The sequence below is a fragment of the Lemur catta genome, chromosome 9 (assembly GCF_020740605.2).
Source record: "Lemur catta isolate mLemCat1 chromosome 9, mLemCat1.pri, whole genome shotgun sequence".
Classification (NCBI taxonomy): Eukaryota; Metazoa; Chordata; class Mammalia; order Primates; family Lemuridae; genus Lemur; species Lemur catta.
Window position 1 is genome coordinate 58656644 of NC_059136.1, and position 16529 is coordinate 58673172.

The following is a 16529-nucleotide window of genomic DNA, read 5'->3' on the forward strand; positions in this document are numbered from 1 at the left end:
TGTTACCCAGGCTGGTCTCTAACTCCTGGTCTCAAGGAATCCTCCCACCTTGGCCTCCCAAAGTGCTGATATTATAGGCATGGGCCACCACACAGGCCAGATTTATTTCTTTATAAAATTAAATGTGATATTCTACTCTCTATATTAACTTATTAAAAATTTAGTTCATAAAAAGTAAAGAAATTAGAGAATTTCAGCAATTCTTATAATGCAAGATTTCAGGAATTATTTTAATTTAATAATTTATAATATATATCTAAAAAGATTCACATATTTATACAACATATCTTATGTTAATGCAAACACATAATTCATATATACTATTTAATGTGCTTTTTAAGTAGTATAAAATAAATAGATCTGGATTTTCAAGACTTCTACTAAATTAAGTTTGAAGATCCTAGGATGCTCTCCAAAATAAGCAATACCATATCACCACTATGAGAATGACTAGTTGCCATATATCCACTCACACTTCCTCTCTCCTCACAACTTGGTTCATATATGAGCATTTGTACAAGATTTAAAATACCTTAAGGGTACTGAACATGGACCTTTTTCTTTCTCATACTTATAATCCCATAGACTCTGATATTGTGAACATTAGAAATGTTTAAAAGTTTGTTAAAGAAAACCAGTTTGGAAAAGAACCGCAGAGATATCTAGGGCAGAGCACTACAGGCAGATGAAACAAAAACGTAAAAGCCTGAAGTTAGGTGTATGCTGGAGATTTTCAAACAAAGTATAGAAGCAAGAATGGTTTGAGCAGAGTAATGGTGACAGAAGTAAGAGATATGAGGAGAGCTATTAATATATATAGTGAGACCAGATCTTACAGGGCTTATATAGACAGTAGGTAAGGTGACAGTTTGTACTTGAGGGCACTAGGATATAGTAATGGATTCTTAATACAGTCATGGCATTATTAGACATACATTCTGAAAGCATTTCTGTGCCTACTGTGTAGAAAACTGACTACATGAATCAAGTGTTGAAAAAGGAAGACAGGTTGTAAGAGATGGTGGCAGCAGTGGAGGTAGCAAGAACTGGTGAAATTCTGTATCCATTTCAAAATATGGCCAACAGGGTTTACTGATGGATTAGATGTATAACAAAGGACAAAAAAGCAGCAAGGATGACTCCAAGGTTTTAGGTCTCAGCAATTGAATGAATGGAGCTATAGGAAGAAGAGATTTGAGAAGGAAAGAAACTTAGTATTGGACATGTTGAGATATCCATTAGACATCCAAATAAAGATATCACATGGCAAATGAATAAACTATAAAAAAATGGAAAAAAGCATGAACAGATAATTCACAGAAATAAATGTGATCTGGCCAGCAAACTTATTTTTAAAATGCTCAACCATGCTAACACACAAAGAAATAAAAATTAAGGCAACAATACGATATCCTTTTCATCTGTTACACTGGCAAACATTTTAAAGAGTTAATTTGTATGCCTACAAAATTTGTCATTGTTGAAGCCCCTTGTTCGAGAATGTTTTATATACTGGGATTATAAACAGGTATGGTAGACAGAGTGGAATTTCAAAAGAGGGCAATCTGTATCTTTAAAAAACTTAAATGTGCAGGCCAGGCTTGGTGCAGTGGCTCACATTTGTAGGAGCACTCTGGGAGGCCGAGGCGGAGGATCAGTTGAGGTAAGGAATTCGAGACCAGCCCGAGCAAGAGTGAGAGCCCATCTCTACCAAAAATAGAAAAAATTAGCCAGGCAACTAAAAATAGACACACAAAAAATCAGCTGGGCATGGTGGCAGGTGCCTACAGTCCCAGCTATTCGGGAGGCTGACACAGGAGGATTGCTTGAGCCCAGGAGTTCGAGGCTGCTATGAGCTACGCTGATGCCACAGCACTCTAGCCCAGGTAACAGAGTGAGGCTGTCTCAAAAAAATAACATAACATAACATAACATAAAATAAAAATGCATGGTCTTTTATAAAATAATCCCATTTCTAAGAATCTATGCTACAGAAATACTAAAACATGAGAAGAGTGTGTACATATAGTTTATAAAGGATGTTCAGCATCACCAAGACTATAGGTAATATCAAAAAAAGAAAGAAAGGGAGGCAGGAGAAAAGAAGAAAGCGAGAATGAGAAGAAGGGAGAAAATACTAAACAATTTATCTGTCCATCAAAACAAAAAGGTTAGATTAATTTTGGAATACTTGCAATAAAGATTATAATTGAATCATTTAAAAATGCAGTACAGTTAAAGGTATGACAAAAAGCACAATTTTTGATATTTTATGAAGTGAAAAAACTCAAATATATGTGATACAATCCAAATATGTTTTTAAATAAGTTTAAATATGTATTTGTCTTCCAATACATAGAAAAACTTAAAAAAGAGGAAACAAGCAAGCCTTTGACAGAGGTCTCCGAGGAGGGTAAAATGGAAATTATGATGGGTAAAGGACAGGTGTAGGTATTCAACTCTTTTTTTGAGACAGAGTCTCGCCCTGTTGCCTGGGCTAGAGTGAGTGCCGTGGCGTCAGCCCAGCTCACAGCAACCTCAAACTCCTGGGCTTAAGCAATCCTACTGCCTCAGCCTCCCCAGTAGCTGAGACTACAGACATGCGCCACCATGCCCGGCTAATTTTTTCTATATATATTTTTAGTTGGCAAGATAATTTCTTTCTATTTTTTAGTAGAGACGGGGTCTCACTCTTGCTCAGGCTGGTCTCGAACTCCTGACCTCGAGCGATCCTCCCGCCTCGGCCTCCCAGAGTGCTAGGATTACAGGCGTGAGCCACCGTGCCCAGCCTATTGTATTTTTTTTAAACACACATTAATTTACTTTGTGCTTATTTGGACTTCCTTTTCTTTTGTATATTACTAGTTATTATAAGGAAATGGTTACCTAAACTTACTGCAGAACTTTACCGTCTTAAATAATTGGGGTAAATGCAGAATAAATTTTAAAATTCTTTGAAACAACAAATACTAAAGGTTTCCACAAAAGCCACTTATTGTCAAATTTTTAAAACCTACTGATACAAAATATTAGTACTACATCAACACTGTTATTAGAATTCAAAAATAAATCCATCTAATAAGTGCTAAAATTACCAAGCAGTGTGGGTACTATTACACTAATGTGAAGTAATATTTCCAATCACCACTAATCAAAACAGCCAAATGTTTATTGTAAATGCTACATTCTCTGATATGATGATCCAAGAAAAAAAATTAGGGGCCTTAAAATCTACATGTGGCTTAAAAGTGCTGTCCAAATAGCTATGAAAAACATAATTAGTTAAAATTTCTCATTAAATAACATAATCTGGTTATTCAAAGAGTAGAAGCACACTATTTTAGAAGTACCACTTTTCAATCCATCATATTTTCTGAAAGATAATAAAAAGACAAGTTTGTAAAAATAAAAAAAGGATATTTTCTGTAGTTTGGTATATTTTATAGGCAAGCTAGGTATATTTCATACAACTTTGCCAATATTGACACACATTTTATTTAATCAAAACCTCTACCACACTTACTACATTCCAGGCACTGCTGTAAGTGCTTTGCAAATACTAACTTATTTAAACCTTATAACAACTCCACAAGAAATGCCCTATTATTCAGACTCTTTTTTTTTTTTTTTTCTGAGACAGAGTCTCACTTTGTTGCCCGGGCTAGAGTGAGTGCCATGGCGTCAGCCTAGCTCACAGCAACCTCAGACTCCTGGGCTTAAGCGATCCTACTGCCTCAGCCTCCCCAGTAGCTGGGACTACAGGCATGTACCACCATGCCCGGCTAATTTTTTCTATATATATTTTCAGTTGTCCAGATAATTTCTTTCTATTTTTAGTAGAGACGGGGTCTCACTCAGGCTGGTCTCAAACTCCTGAGCTCGAGCGATCCACCCGCCTCGGCCTCCCAGAGGGCTAGGATTACAGGCGTGAGCCACTGCCCGGCCCAGACTCTTATCATCACCATTTTCACATAAGGAAACTGATCATAAAGAGCTTAAGTATTTTACCCTAAGCCACCCAAATGGTAAGTGGCAAAACAAGAATGTGAATCTAGGCAGTCTGGTACCAAAGTCCATCCTTTTCACTACTATGCCATGCTGCCTTTTCTATTATTCGATTCCTGCACAATGACTTCTAGTTCTATGTAACATATTATAAATGTGTAATATTTCGACCAAGTTTCATAGTATCACAAACAGTTTAGAAAATATCAGATTTATTCACTCCCACTGGAGGTACATAAAAACTACATTTAGCATAGTAGTCAGATTGCAAATATACCTGTTACACTTTTAGTCTATAGCAATAAATAAACAAGGTAATTTTGAGACCCAAATTTTATTGGTTAAAATAACATCAACAATTATTTCTTGGTGATGTACCACCCAACTTGGTACAATATTATTCCTTCACTTCTGTGCCATGGAAAAAGCACTATACTTGGAGTCAACTTCAGTTAGTGTTTTAGCTATGCCACTTTCCACATGATTTGGGAAAAGCAATTTAATCTAAGTGTCAGTTTTCTGATCATACAAAAAAGCTAATAAAATTTATATCTAACATCGAGAATACTATTGGTTTAAATGTTGTAATATATACAAGAACAGTTTATGAATATACTATAAGAGTTAAAGATTAAAATTAACTAATCATTAATTATGTAAAGAAAAGAACTTGAAGGTTACCATATCTTAAACACAACTGTACCCCTTTTCTATCAAAATCAACTTTTAGTTTTAGTTCTATCTTAAATGTCATTTCCTCTGAGAATGGTCACTGATTTCCCAAAATTCGATCTGGTCCTTTCTCTATAATCTGACATAATTCTGTATAACATATAATTCTTCATGGTATAATATTAAACATTTGGATGTTTGTCTCTCCAAAAGAGCAGCTGAGCACAGTAGTATGGTATGGCAATATATGGTAATGGTTAATGGTCGGACATTGAAGACACATTCTAGGTTATGGCCTCTACGACACTTACTCTTCCAATGAGAAATAATCTTTATGTGCATATTTATTAACATATCACCAATTAGATTAAATTGCTAAAAAGCATAAAGCTAGAAACTTCAGGCCACAGAATTAAATGACTGTATTGTTTTGCATCTACATTTCAATCAATGATTTATATCAAAACATTCCTTTGACTTCTCCAGTTTAAACTGGAAGCTGGTAACAATTACTCACAGCCAGTATGGCAAAATCTCTGTTCTTATTTTGAGGGTTTGAGTAATCATGTCAATGGTTAAATGGTAATTCTAAATATCCTGTAATATATGTAAACCAATGGCACCAAATATTGACATTTGATATAACTTATGTTCTTAAAGTTTAAGATTCTCACAATAATGAGGTAACTTCTTGATATCAAAAAGTCAAAAAACATTTGTTTAGCTGCAATAATTCAGTTCTCAAAGTACTTCTTAGAATTAAGCACTTTCTGTTCCAGATTTTAATCTTTTGCTATATAAAAGCCTTAAAGAAAGAGGTGCTATCACTAACGTAGGTTTAGTACTTGGTAAAGGAGGATGGCTTTCAATAGGATAAGTATAAAAAGATTTCCCTATAGCAATTTTTCATTTAAACATAAAACTTCTAACCATCAATTTATGTTTATGGACTTCATTTAGGATAGTATTCATGTAGTATTCATTCACTGAAAGGACAATCCATGTTTCCTTTATCTATTTATATCAGGTAGCAGTTAGTATAATGCCTTGCTCAGTAAAGATTGGTTAATAAATCAATTGATAATCTTTTTAAAGACAAAACTTCAGATGTATACCTTCTTGAAATCTTTTCCTAATAGCATAATATTTGACATTTTTGTCAAAATAACGTACCATCGTGTAAGTTACCTAGTTACGATTTATGATTTCATTTCATTTGAAATTTCAAATCATCATCAAGAAGAAAAGTTTGTCAACTTTTGTTTCTCCTTTATGTTCATGGGAAATCAAGCTGTTCAGCCATGTATTCATAACTAAGACAATATTATGCCGGGGGAAACTGCCTTAACCACAGTTCAATTAGCTACTATAAAAGGAAACTCAAAAGATAAAAATATAAAATCTCTAAAAAATAAATCTTGCAAACTGAGATCGTAGGTCATCCTGGAGAGGTAGCATACTTTAAAGAGTCACAAGAAAATAGAGAAGATGACTACCGAAAAGAACTCATAGGAAATCAAGGCTCTCTAAGAGATAAAAAGGGAAAAGTTGCAAGGCCATCCATCGAGAAAGAGAGAAATGCTTCAGTAGCACCTGAAAGCAGGGCAGTGGAGCTATTTCATTATAAGGCTCAAGACTGAGTGGTGAACACTAGGCTATCAAGAAGGGTACACTTTCTAGATTTCTGGGCAAGACTTTGAAGGAAGAAGGATAAATCCCTCAGAAGAGAAACCAGATCTTGACACAAGAGTAATGTGCAGTATCGCATTTCATTATCTTATCCAAGAAATATCATGAAAAAGCAGGATAAAGCATTAATTATTCATATTTTTCAAGGTGTCTCTTGCTATATGGCCTATTTTTTTGAAATACTTTTATTAGAGAAGTAATATATGCTAATAGGAGAAAAATCAGAAAATGTAGCTAACTAAAAAAATAAGGAAGGAAGAAAGAAAAAAGAAGAGAGAAAAAATTAAAATATCACATAGTTTCAACATGCAAAAAAAACTTTCAAAAACTATTTATGGAGCACCTATTACTTTTTAGTGTTTAGGATAAGAACTGGGAATTCTGTGGTGAGTAAAACAGACATAGTCCCTGTCCTCACAGAGCTTATATATACATGTAGAAGGTTTTAGATTCAAAATAAAAACAAAAGATCCAAAAACTCCTTAGTAGTAGAATTTCAGACACCGGTGGGATAAATATATTTTCGTTTCCTCAAAGCATGGACTCGGGGGAATCAGAAAATCTAGTTCCCATTAATTTTATTCTACCACTTCAAAATGTGTGATCTCAAAATCACTTCAACTGGGCCAGGCACAATGGCTCATGCCTACAATCCCAGCAATTTGGGAGGCAGAGAAGGGAGGATCCCTTGAGGCCAGGAGTTAGAGACCCACCTGGCAACACAGGGAGACTCCGCCTCTACAAAAAATAACAATATTAGCCAGGCGTGGCATGGCATGCCTATAGTCCCAGCTACTTGGGAGACTTAGACAGGAGGATTGCTTGAGTCCAGGAATTCGAGGCTGCAGTGAGCTACGATCATTCCACTGCACTCCAGACAGGGTGACAGAGCAAGATCCTGTCTCTACAAAAAATTTAAAAATAAAATAAAATCACCTCAATTATTTAGGTTTCAGTTTTCTCTTCCATAATTTTCAAGAGATAAATAATAAAAGCTGCCTAAATCTCATTGGAAAACCATGTGGCAGCATAGGGATTATGATGTTTCTCAAGGAAAAAAAAGGAGACATTTAAAAAGGGGAGGGGAAGAAAAGGGAGGAAAGAAGGAAGAAGAGAATGAAAGTGAAAGACAGCGCATGTGCCAGTGAACATTAACACCATCTTGTTATAAATAATAAAGCAAAGATATGAATGTCTTTAGAATCTAACCTTCAAGTTATATATAGATCCACTGAGACCATTAAAATTCTTTCATCTTGGCCTCACTTCCAAAACAAATCAAACCAGACAAACAACAAAAATTTTAAACTTTAATAACTTTTATAGTGTGTGTACACCACAACCAAAACTGCCACCACCAGAAATAACAGCATGGGTAGTAAATGAGCTAAAACACTCCCAGATAGTATCACGTGATCTTGGAGAAGGAGTAAGAATTCTTAGCTTGAAAGAGGCAGTCTTTTTGCTTACAGCTACAACAAGCTGGCATTATTTTCTAATATTTTACACTCAGATCTAAGGTTCATTAAAAAGACCAAATTATTGTAAGTGTGACTATAACACAATGCAGCTGATTTTTATGTAGAACTAAGAAACTGGTGTCAATATTTGATGTTCACCTTTCATAAGCACCCTTCATACTCTTTCCCTTCCTGCAATTAAGTCTTTACCTTAACTTTGGTCTTTATAGTTATATATAAGGGTTCGGAGAGAAGCTAAAGATAATCTAACTATAGGATTATAAAAATATAAATGAGAAAACTGTGGTTAATCAGATTGCTACTAGAATGTGAATGTTCACATCTATTTTTTTAGAAAGAGAAAGGAGAAAAAAGAAAAAAAAGGGAGGGAAAGGTAGGTGGCAATGGATCTTGTTCATCATAAACTCAAAAACGTTATTCAGAGTCCATTTACTACACCCCAGGGCACTGCAGTAAGGGCTAAAAAATATGACATAACCCCTGCTCTCTAGGTGCTTACAACATAAAGGGAAGATATAAACATAATTAAATACTATGATTATCATACATTATGATAAATGTTGTATTATAAAATATTCTGGGAACACAGAAAGACTAATTCAAGCATTGGCAGGAAAGTCTTCACAAGGAGGTGACATGGAGTTGGACTGAAAGGAATTCTTAGAGAAAGAAGGAACTGCAGACAGAGAGAACATGAATAAAGACACAGATGCACAAGATGTGAGTGAAGTATACTGCACGGAAAATACAACTTGTATACTAGAGGTAGGGCTAGAAAGGTAAGATAAAGCCTAGTTGTAAAGGACCCTTAAATACCACGGTAAGGGAAAGGTGGCCTTACCAATAATCTAAGAGAAAGTAAGGGAAATAAACTCATAAGACAACTATGCTTTGTTTAGTTAAAACACCTGTGGTCTAACTCGTTATCTCTAAGACAGTTTTCTCATCCTTGAAGAGCCCTAAGCAGACAGTAGGGCTGCAAGCTCCCCACTTCAGTTCTTGCCAGCACCAGATTTAAGACTCAGATAACCCACCCTCACAGAGAAAAGAAAAATAAAAAACACCTAAAAAGACTTCGCCACTGCTTCTATTATCAGTCTGCTAAAGCAGAGGGAAAAGAAAAGCCATCTTTACCCATTAAAACACCAGCCACTTTTCCTCAACTGCCTGGCTTTTTCGCTATCTCTGTGTGTCTTGGCCACTTCCCTTCTTCTCTCTCTCTCTCTCTCTCTCTCTCTCTCTCTCTCCATCTCTCTCTTTCTTGAGAAAATAAATAAAGTTTCTACTTCTTTCCATCCTGGACTTTTTCTGAGAATTCTTTCTCACCTGTGCCATGAGCACCTAGTAAATTTCTACCCTTTCAGTAAGAAACATAAAGTTTATCCTGAAGGTACTAAGAGACAGTGAAAAATTTTAAGCAAGCCAGTGTAATAAAATTTGAATTTTAAGTGAAAATTCTTATATTAATACAAAGGATATATAATTGGAAGAGGGAGAGAGTGAAAACACAGAGCTGAATTATGAGTTGTTTTGATAATACTCCAAACTCTTCTCATTTTATTTGATTGCTGATACAGGAGTTTTAAGTTCAATCTATTATGACCTCAGTTCATAATCTGGATGTTAACTTAAATAAATTCATGAAATACGTTTATCTGATCTGCACTTAATTCTCCTTTAAGTGGAAAACAGGAAAAGTTAAGTTCTGATCCTTGATTACTTTGTGGAAGCTCAAAGAAAAACTCCAGGCCTAAAAAGTTCATTCATTTGTTTCATGATTTGACATATATAATTGCAATCATTTTAAGTATCCACTAAGTATACAATTGTAAGTATTTATTGATGGTATCATTTATCTTTCACTTCTTCAAACTTGTTTCAAATACTAAGAGAGAAAGTGAGATTCATTAACTGAGGCTCCCACTTCTAAAGATACCTCTAGCATTTCACTTTGCCTGAAAGAAGGGATGATGCCACCGAACCCAGATGAAAGTCAAATTCTTTTCTCATTATTATGCCCTTGAAAATTAGACATAACTCTAGACACTGCGTTGATGCTGTATTACTTTACTTCTTTAACTGAGTAAAACTGAGGATCAAAGATAAATTCTGGAACTCTACAACAGAAAATGTTACATTTTGCATACCTCATGGCCTTAGAATTATGCCTAATACATATAGATATGGTACAAAAACGGTAATAATCCTATACAACTTGAGTGATCCCAGAAAGAACATATCCCTCTAGCCCCCAATATTCATAGCCTTGCCACCTAATTCTGCCTTATAAACCCCAAGGTTAATTCCATCATGCCCTTTATCTTTCATCTACATCAGCCACCAGAAGCAGCCCAAAATTCTAAGACTAACCTCTATTACCCAAATTCTCATCACCAAACAGATCTGTACAACCCCATCTGACCCCATCTCTCCCTCCACAACACTAGAATCTCTTGCATTCTGCCCTTCAGCTCTCATGATACATCACCAGCAAAACCTCCTATATCTTCCTCAAACTCTTTTCTGAATCCAAGGCCCTAAGGATCAGCAGAGTGGCTAAATGGAAGGTGCCTGGTTCACTGCTTGGAGGAGAGCTACTGAACTCTGAACCCAGCAACAGACCTTCCTTGAGCAAGAAATGGATTCTATCTACTGAGTTAAGTCGATGAAATTTTTGTGGCAGTTTTTTAGAGCCATTGGACAACACTGACTAATAGGACCTATAAGACGAACTGAAACAGTTGATCACTTCTACCTTCTTAAAACACTTTTTTTAAAAAACTTTTTTCTAAATACCACTGTCTCTATGTTTCCCTTCACCGTCACTGGTAACTCCTCAGTTTTCTTGCTAGTTCTTCATTTTCCAGACCTGTAAACGTTGAAATGTCCAAGGGTTCAGTCTTTGAGCCATTTCTCTTCTATACAGACACTCTCTTCTTAGATGATCTCACTCAGTGTCATAGCTTTAAGTATCCTCTGCAAGGATTCTATTCCCAGGGAACAGTCTGGATCTCTCCTCTACGCTTCAGACTATTTATCTAGCTTCTGACTCACATCTTCACTTGGATATTTAACAGGAATTTCAAATTTAATAGCCAAAGCAAAACTCTTGCATCTCCCTCTGACCTATATTCTTCATCTTATATAGTCCTTCAAGTCTCAGTAAATAGCAAATCTACCTTTTTAGTTGCTCAGGAAAAAAACAAACAAACAAACAAACAAACAAAAAACACCTAACTCCTCTCTCTCACACCACATATCCTAACAATTACCATAATCTTATTAACTCTATCTCAGAATATATCCTGAATTTGACCTTGCATTCTCTGGTAATACAACCCTGGTCCAAGTAACCATGATTACAGATATACACTATGCCAACGGCCACATGCAACTAGACTACCTGCTTCTATACTTTCTATCCTACAGCCTATTTTGAACACAGCACCCAGAGTGATAGTGGTAAAATAGCCAGAAAAGGTCACATCACTCCTTTACTTAAAACCCCTCAATGACATCCCATCTTGCTCACTTTTATTAGTCAAAGTCCTTACACTGGTTTATAAGTCCCTACAAGACCTGTCTTCCTTGCTGTCTTTCTTACTTCCCCTTCCATCCCTCTTCCCAGTGCTCTCTCTCCTCCAGCCATGTAGTCCTCCTTACAAGTCCTTGAAGGCAAGCATACTGACAAGAATACAGGGTTGAAGAATACAGTAGAAGAGAACCACACCCCCACCACCTTTCTCTCAATCCTCCATTTCCTAACATCCTTAGGAGATCTCAGAAGCATTTTAGAAATTTCAGCACAGCCGGAATAAAGGCAAACAGATGCCTACTTGTGAATCTTATTATATTAGTATTCTTCCATTCTGCTGATGTGGCTTGGAAAACATTTGAAAATGAGATAAAGGAAAATGTTAGCCTCTTCCAAGACTTTTGAGCTATGGAAAAGTTGCTTAGTTCAATTTGGTAAGCATTGCTGAGTGCCTACTTGTGCTAAGTCCTGAAGAAACAAAGAGGTATACAAGGCTAGAATAACACCTTTGAGAACCTTACATTGTAAAAAGAGAGACAGATGGGTAAATAGAGAAAATTTTATCATAATATAGAAAGAACAATAATTGTAAATGCATTGTCTTATGATGAACTCTCACTCTGTTCTAAACCACACGTGTATATCTTTGGAAAAGAAGCTATAACTCATCTATGATCCTAAAAATGATTTGATGATTTCTGGAAAGACATATAAATTTATATATACTTCTTGAAAAAGATAAGAAAAAAAAAAGTTGATTTTTTGCTTTAAAAATAACCTAAATCTGTATTTTCTTCTTCATTTCTTTGGCTACCATCTATTGAAAATCTTCATCACTACAAAGTATATTTACCCACTGTTCTGTAAAGGGTCTTTCTCTTTCAGTTTCACCCTACAGACTAGTCTCAACAGTATAATACTATTTACAAATGAAAGTATCTCAGCCAAAGTTCTCTATCTGGCTTTCATAGCTCTGTATAAGCTGGTCTTGCCTCTCTGAAACTGTTTAACTTCATTTTGTACTACTCTACTGAAGACCTACCTCTAGCTGTATCCCCTCAATGAAAACTTCTCTAATTCCTAAAGTCTACAGTGATGATTCCTTTCTCTAAATTTTCTTCATTTCTATAAAGTCTACTACACTGCCCATTACTTTTCTTTCTCCAGTTAGAACCTAAAGTTCATCAGAACAGAAGTCATGTCATACATGCCTTGTAATTTCCCAAAGCACTTAGCACAGAGTTAAGAACAATGCAGCAATTCAAGATTATATTTACTGGTTTCAAGGCTAGAAATAAAATTTTACTCCAATATCCTCGGTTGTACTTAGGACTACTCTTATCATAATTCAACATTTTAAAACACAACTAAATTTCTGATGTAGTGGGAATACTCTGAACAATTATGTATACCAATTGAAATTGTACTACAAGCTGCTAACTCCTTCTGAATACTTGATAAATATTTGTGAGAAATCTGGGAACAGATATGAAAAGTTCTAGGATATCAATTTAAATCAATTAAAGGACAAGGAGTGAAAAAGATTAAGAAATATGCATTTATCCTAAATATAAATAACAAGTGAGAAAAGGGTTTTATTCCTTCATGCCACAACTATTTACTCCATGTTTGCTCAATGCTAGAAATGGTTGTTAGATTCTGGGAATAAAAAAGTGAACATGTCAGATACAATCCTTGACATATATTCTAGAGAAGGTTGGGGGGGAGAAACATGGTAAGTACTATGAGGACAGAAAAGAGGTGCTAAGGTAAGGAATCCTAGGACAGTAGCACAGACCTATTTTAGAAAGACTGAATAGGGAAGATTTCTTTACTGAAAGGATAACATTTAAACTAAGACCTGGGGCATGAAAAATACATAGGTATGAGAAAAGCAATGGAAACAGGAAAAATAGCACATGCAAAAGATTCTAGGGCAAGAAAAATCATGAAGTGTATGAGGAAATGAAAGAGGATCAGTAGGAGAAAAATGATGAAAGATGGATGGAAGGACCCAATAGAGGTTAGATCAGATCAAACTTTGTAGGCCATGGTAAGGAGTCTGGGTTTTATCTTAAGTGGAATGAGAAGCAACTAACATGTTTTACAGGGAATGACATGATCCACTTTAGATTTTTAAGGCTTTTGCTACCACACGGACAATGCATTAGGGTAACTGAGATCAGAACATAAGATAATATGGAATGACACCAGTAAGACTAGTGAGAGTACCCTTGCATTAGTCTATACAAGAATTGATGTGGCTCTGACTAGGGTTGCAGCATACAAACAAACAGATTCAAGACATAACTTGGAGGTAGAAGGGAGAGAAAAGGGAGACATTAAGGATCAATCCTAGGTTCAGCCTTGAGCAACATGGTGAATGGAGGTGGGGAGAGAGGTACATAGTTGTAAAGATTGAGGAAGGCAAATCAAACAAGACATGTTAGTCTTGAGCACTCTGTAAGATACCTAAGCAGAGATGAACAGGCAATTGGATACACCTTTTCACCTTTAAAAAAGAGAAAAAGAAAAATAAGACTGATATAAAAAAGCAGATCAGTTAGATAAATATCAAGGAGAAGGCAGATTGTCACTGTGAAATAAATTTTATTATGTAGACATGAATTGATGTACTATGTTTAAGGGGATCTTACAGAGGATTAAGCCCCAAAGGAGAAAAGAAAGAATAAAACTACACCATAAGGTAAGGGACTACTAGACAAAATACATTTCACTATGCTTGAAGTCTACAGTTTTCCTTTTAAAATTCAAGCATCAAAAATGTGATCTTTACCTTTTGAGTCTTGTTTTATTACTTTAAAGAACTTTCACATATCTTACTTTATTTGAGTTTTAGAACAACATTGTGAGGAATTGTTGCATACACTTATTATCATTTTATAAATGAAGAAAATAAGGCTATGTGATGTTAGCTTGACATTGGTTGAGGGCAGGATCAAAACCTTGGTGTTTTGGTCCCTAGTTTACTGGTTTATCGACCATACCTTCCTAATTCTTGATCTATATTTTACCTTGATTATTATTTTTGGCAACTTTATTTGGCATATAAATTTAAATGACTTGAAGAGAAAGTGACCTTTTCATAGCAATACTATTTTTTAAATTTCTAAAGGTTAGATAATATTTAAAGCTTTAAGCAACTTGCCATAGAACTGCAATAATGCCTGAGACTTTTCATCAAAATACAGACTACATTCGATACTATCACTCTTGAAAACCCTTTGGGAAATAATGGCTTTTGGATTCTGCAAGTCAGCGTGACATGGCATGCAAAATTGCATCTCATGCTGAGCCAACCAGGAAAATATATGTCATCACTATGTGACATTCAGAATTTCATCTGGAAACTATAATCTTGTTCTGACTGCTAAAAGGGGGTGAAAAGACTGCATAAAAAACAATTTGGTTGAATTTTTGCTGAATTCTTGCCAGTTTGTATAAAAACTAGAATAACTTACGCTTATTTCCAAAGATCTCTATATTTGGAAAACTTGTACTTATTAACATCACAATGTATTCTCAAAGAACTTTAAAATTAAGTGACATTATAGTACAAATCATGTTATGATTAATTTAATGGGTCTCTTGGAAAAATATTTACAATGAAACAAAGTTGAAAAATTAATTGTGCAAAGCAGAACTGTATTGTTCAAAACTGTATACAACAAAAACACATCCTAATTCCCTTCCCCTAAATAAACCCTAGCTTAAAAATACAAACAGTAACCCCCCCGCCAAAACCTTTGTAAAGTCTACAATCTGTCTGATGTATCTCATGTCTTTCTCTTCCACAACCTTTTTCCCCTGCCCCCTAGTTCATATGTGTAATGCCTTCAGCATCCATTTACCTTTTTCCGATCAAAACAGAAATGTGTGAATGTGATTAAGTTCAAGTGTTATAAAATCAACAGTTTATATTTTAAACCTGTGTGACTAATAGTAAAATGAAAAATTAGTAAACACAAACTGGAAAATCTGTCTCTCAGAAATTACTCTCCTGAGCCATGTTTCTGCTATTCCTACATTTCCTGGTATTATATCTCATGCCTCTGAACACAGGGGTGAATACAAGATCCAAGCTGAGCTGACTCAGCACCAATCATAGTATCTAACCTCCCTGGCCATAGTGCCTGTCCAAAATGTGAGCACAGGATTCAAGATAGTCAAGGAAAATCCTTTTCAGGTATGTTTTCAGTAGACACTGGACAAGATCTGTTTCTCTCTGATCACAGAGAATTAAGTATGTGAGTTCAGAGGTACCACAGCCACATAAAATGCTATATCAGGAAACTTACATTCAGGAAGAGAAAGTTAAGCCAATATGAAAAGACAGAGGCCTGATAGTATAGAGTCTCTGCTTCTAAGTCGTTCCAGGAAAAAGATCTGTCTTTGCCTTTCTTACCATTTTCGTTATGGGAATCAATAAATATATATCCTCCTCCCCATTTTATTTTTTACTTGAAATCCTTTGAATATAGTTTCTGCATCTTGCAACCAGAGAGTCCTTTTTAACTTAGAAATGTTTATACTCTAGTAAAGGAATCACCTATCAATTAGGGGGAAAACCAGGCAATCTGTTAGAAGACGCATATGCCCTGCCTTTAGCAACATCATTACCCAGCCTACATAGACTCCAAAATGCTTTAAGCATATCACAGAGATTATTTCCCCACCTCAGGCTTACTTCCTCAAGAACTATTCAACTTCATTGCCTTTCTAGCTCATCTGGTTCTCAGTCTTTCCATTACCATATTCACTGGTCATTATCTCACTGATTCTCTGCCTGAGCCTGCAAATTTGGAGACTATTGATTTTTTCACTCCTCTGATATCCACACCAGAAGATTTCCTTTACTACCTCAACCAATATCTTTCTTAATTTAACTGGCTCCTTGGAACCTAAAGGACAGTTCTCCAGGTGTCCTTGGACTGACTCAGTTCCCTTTTGCACTTACAGATGTCAAGGATAACTGTACAATATGCTGAGAATGCAACATCCTGAGATAGGAAAGGACTGACCAGAAGAGCTTGGGCTCTGTTCCAGTGCCCCCGAGAAACAGGACACTCGAATGCTTTAAAGCCAGTAAGTCACATTGCCCGCAGATAAAAAACCAAGGGAGAGAT

The 16529-nt window shown here is 35.6% G+C and overlaps 1 protein-coding gene across 1 annotated transcript in view; it reads right to left on the minus strand.

The window, feature by feature from the left end:
- The window catches only part of VPS13B (vacuolar protein sorting 13 homolog B), a 752846-nt gene that overhangs the window by 407475 nt on the left and 328842 nt on the right, over positions 1-16529 (minus strand). The window lies entirely within an intron of this gene.